Here is a 5128-nt window from a genome sequence, read left to right on the forward strand (position 1 = left end):
GTCATCTATTACCGTATTACTAGTGGGAACTGCATAGCGTTTAGTTCTGCTTGATGTCCATGAAACCTTTTTAGAAAAGAGAGTGAACCACATTTCTGGTTCAGCTGGTTCATTTCTCAAAAGATGTATAATTGCTGCAAGTTATCTGCTCTCTGCGAATCATGAGACTTTGTTACATAAGACGAAACATAGTGTAAGAGCATTGCTACGCCGTCCGTTGTTTGGTAATCCATCCTACACTGTAGTGCTGGTAGGATAGTAGCAATGTATGCACGGATTATCAAGGCAAATTCTTGCGCTTGGTGTTTCAAATGATGAATATGTCTGCCATTTTTAACTTCAAAGTACGACTCTGTAGTCTGCAAATTTAGGCATGGTGAACGTTTATCGGATAGCTGCAGTTTATGAACTAGGTATGCAAGGTCTGGATGATTACGTGGGATATCTGCACACATCATATGATGCTGGGTTTTGGTTATGTCTTTTAACCAAACAAGCATGCATATGTAGATGCAGTGTGCTACGTTGTTGAAATTCAAATCGGTAGAAGTATGTTTTTACATTCTTCTCCTTAGCAAGACGATTGTAATTGAAAATGTGGTTTTTCCAACGTGAATCAGAAGAGCCACACAAATAACCTCGAACAAGTTGTTCTAGTACATGAGCAACATGATATGTCTGATAGGCTGCCAATTCAGTTGGCCCTTTTCTGGTTAATCCACGTATTTTGCTAATTCACTTTGGAAATGGAAATGTCCATTCAAAGGGACTTATGGTTATGAATACATCTGGGAGACCAAACTGGTCAACGGCATCGCCTAAATATCGATGTTGCCATTGCCAGTATATGGGAGAAAAAGGTTTGGTATCTAATCCACGTACAGGCGAGCATTTTGCAAACCTTGCAGTGTTAATGGTACCACTTACAACTTTGTAGATTGTTCGGTCATATTGCCATTGAAGCAGATCGAAATGAAGGGCATAATCACCAATGTTTGAAAACACCTTTTCACAGAAAGATACTTTACCACTCAGCCTACTGTCTTGTGCAGAATGTGTACTTTTTCACACCAATCAGTATATGGATAGAGATGGGGCCAAAGTGCGCATTCTATACCTTTTGTTACTTGCCAATCAAAACAATTTATTCTTTGATTTGAATTTATGAACCCTTCCCTCAAGTTAACGAAGTGTGAGTAGGATGAGTTTGTAAGACTCATAAGATGGTTGCATGCTAACATGCACATATGTATTTCTATCATTGTCATCTGTGATCTCACTTAATTTTTCAGGCACAGATTTTACACACAGTGATAAGGTTACCATTGCTCTCTTTATGCGGTATCCGTGTTGTTCACGTTCATATCTCCCGCAGTCTAATTCAAATGGCCTTAATATTAAAATGCGTTCAACAGATAGTTGTTTTAATATATTTGGCACATCGTTAAACTGTGGTACAATGTACCTTTTGTTCAGGCAAGTGCATTTTCATTTAGGCCTCGTTGGAGATTTTGTCATTTGTGTGGCAATGTATCATATTCAATGAAGTTGCAGTTCACACAAACATAGGTAGGAAGAGGAAACTGCCCAGTCTCGAAGGGTATTCGATAGATAGATAGATGTTTAATCAATAACCATGGCAGTAACACAAACTATTGCAGTTGCGACTGAAATACATGATGCTTACAAGTTAAAATATCTTATTAATAACATCAATACAAAGTTAAAACTAAGAAAAGATTTTTTACTTATTAATCTTTAAACTACTTGCTACTAAAAAGGTGTTCTTAAATCGTTCAGTTTTAAAATAAGGAATGTTTATTAATATATTGCAACGAAGGTTATAAAAGGATCAGCGCTGAATCGACTTTAGATATTAGGTTGTATAATTTATCACTAGGATTATCTAAAATTTGTTGGAAGAACTTTTTGCTCGCTTGTTTTCTTGTGTCATAGAGAGTTAATTCCCCAGATTCAATTAGAGCATCCCTATAACTAAGGTCCGTGTATATGATTGACAATGCACGCCTTTGAGTTTGTTCTATTTCATCATATAGATATTTTGGTAGAGATTGATGGAAAACTGTGGACGCATATTCAAGTACAGATCAAATGCATGACTTGTAGAACTGCATGATATCTTCCCTTTTAACATTTGCTCGTTTCAGTTGTATCAAAAGATACAAACGTTTGGAACATTTTGTAATGATGTGGTACACATGACTGTTCCACCTCAAGTCCGATCTTAAGGTCACCACTCCTGAATATCATTCACCGAGTTTTGGATCATACTAGTCTCAAATTTAGGAGCTGTTTCTGAAATCGTTAGGTCGTCAACAAACTTCGCTTGATCTACTCCATTAGGTCGCAAATCACATATCAACAGTACAAATAGCCAAGGACCAAGTTTGGTACCCTGAGGCACTCCTGCAGGGACATTCCCCCACTCGGAGAAACACTCTTTGGCTAATTTCACTCGCTGTTTCCTATTCGTTAGAAAGTTTACGATCCAATTTAAGGATGGAGTAGGGATACATAGTGACTTAGGTTTGGATACCAGAAAAGAACGGTCAATAAAATCAAACGCCTTCTGATAGTAAAAGAACAACAGGTACAGTAGATCCATTGCCATCTGTGATTTCTGTCCATTTATTAATTAGCTTGATCATGGCATGGCTCGTTGACGTTCCTTTGTTGTAAGGAGGCGCAATTTGTTATTCTTACTGGGATGGAAATGGAATGTCTACACCTTTTTCGTTCACGGTTAACTTGATTGCAGTAGTACTTGAAGGCATCTTGATTACCTTCTTTTAATGCCTTTTGGCGTTTTCGAATGTTAGATTTGTTTCTCAGTCATCCAAGGTGTTTCACTTGTACAAATTCTTTTATCTTTTATAGGCATTATAATATCTATGGTGGTAGTAAGAACGTCATGGAAAAGGGTGACTTTACTTTCACAGGCTCTCAAGTTATGTTAACATGACGAATCGAAACAAGACAAAACTTGCCTGGCACTGGGCAAGTTTTATTTACTTTTATTGCTTTAACTCATATCTCTAGTGCATAGAATTTTGAAATTGTCTGATTTTTTTACCTTTCCATCGGAAGAACCTTAATGGTAAAGTGGTCGGACAGACCAAATGGAGAGAGTTTCTCAGGACGATCGTAAAACTGGCTCAAGTTTGTTAGTATAACATCAAGAGTACGCTCTCCCCTAGTATTGAATTTCATGAGCTGTTTTAATTTAAACTGGCGATTGATACGGCTAGTATCCTCAATGCTGGTGAGTGTTTCAGTAAGATAATTGATCATGGCTTGGTTGTCCGATGCTGGTGGGTGGTAAACTGTACCTATGAAAATATTGATTGAGTCTTTCAGCCATGTTTCTGTAAATGCAGCGACATATATTTTTAGATCTAGGAGAACAGGTATTATTTCATCGATTTCCGGAGTAATTGACATCACATTTGAAAGAACTATTCCGAGTACAAAGTTAAAATTAAACTGATCCGCAATTGTTTTACTGGGAATTAAGTTAGAACGATTTACACCAATGTTGGCTGTGTTATTTTCCAGACTAAACTCAGATGACTGAGCCAGACTGGGTCCCGCCGAGGGGGGTGTAATGGGGTTGAGGGAAAGACAATGGGACCGCGATTTGTGGAGATCACGGGAAACTCGGCTGCTGGAATGTACCTGGAAAAAATAGTCGCTTCCGAAAACCCTGATCATGGCGGGGTTTCTTTATAAACTTTCTCCGTAATTTATGTTTTGTTGCAAGGAGGCGCGATTTGTTATTCTTACTGGAATGGGTATTTGCGAACAGTTTGTTGTTGGTTCTCGGGTGGGTTGTGGGCAGCCTATCGTTGGTTCTTGGATTAAATTCCCACCGATAACACTGTCAACGACGTTCACCGTTTTCTCGGGTGAACGGCTACTAGAAGGTTCTCGGGTGGGTTGTAGGCAACCTATTGTTGGTTCTTGAATTAAATTCCTACCGATAACACTGTCAGAGACGCTCATCGTTTTCTCAGCTGAACAGCTACTAGAAGAACTGCAACAACTACACTATCTCTTTGTTTTCACGTTTCACAATTTGTTGCTGGTTCGTAATTTAAATTTCTGATAGTGCTGAGACTGTTCACAGTTTTCTCAGGTGGGCAGCTACTAGGAATACTGATAATATCCCTATCTAGAGTTTTACCAGACGAGTACTTAAAGCCTATTCTGATTTGATGTATTAGTTGAGCACAATTTACCTTCCAACTCTGAGATACGTGATTTTAAATGCAAATTTTCACTTTTTAATTTGCATAGTTCTTGTTGACTTGCAATAATGATGTTTTCCTGTTCAAAGATTTTATATTTTATAACAATATTTTATAACTGTTTTGAGAATAATTGTCAAAATATCTTACAAAATATGAAAAAAAACGGTTTTACATGTGAAATAGCCTATTCTTGAAACCAATAACAAATTTATTTACCCGTTTTACCCAGAGATAATAATTGATCATACATTCTAATAAATCAAAATGAAGGCACAACTCTTCCTTCTGTAGGCTTATAAAGCCTTGTTTGATAAGAATATAGCAGAATTGATGCAACATATTGCTTAGAAATTATTTCCACCCTGAGTTTCCTATGAGTAATTGCAAAAATTGGTTGACATATCAAACTTACTTTCATATGTTGATTGCAAAATAGGAAAATTATTTTCTAAGAGGCACAATTGAATCCTTCCTCAATGTCAGTGGAAGGATTTTTGCCATGGTTGAATATCAGGTTGATAATAATTTAAAGTTTGATAGCAAAACTCCGATGCATACAGAGGCAAATTGGTCATTCGCGTTGGAATGTCCTTTACAAAATTAGGCAAACATTTTCTAAGAAGCACAAATGAAGTGCCATTGCTGCTTTAAATCCTTCCTCAAGGTTAGTGGAAGGATTCTTGCAATGATTGAATAGAAGATTGGTCATATATTAGAATTTGATGGCAAAACTCCGATGCATACAGAGGCAAATTGGTCATTCGCGTTGGAATGTCCTTTACAAAATTAGGCAAACATTTTCTAAGAAGCACAAATGAAGTGCCATTGCTGCTTTAAATCCTTCCTCAAGGTCAGTG

Source organism: Dendronephthya gigantea, unplaced genomic scaffold (genome assembly GCF_004324835.1).
Source record: "Dendronephthya gigantea isolate DGI-Jeju-01 unplaced genomic scaffold, DenGig_1.0 000264F, whole genome shotgun sequence".
Taxonomy (NCBI): Eukaryota; Metazoa; Cnidaria; class Anthozoa; order Malacalcyonacea; family Nephtheidae; genus Dendronephthya; species Dendronephthya gigantea.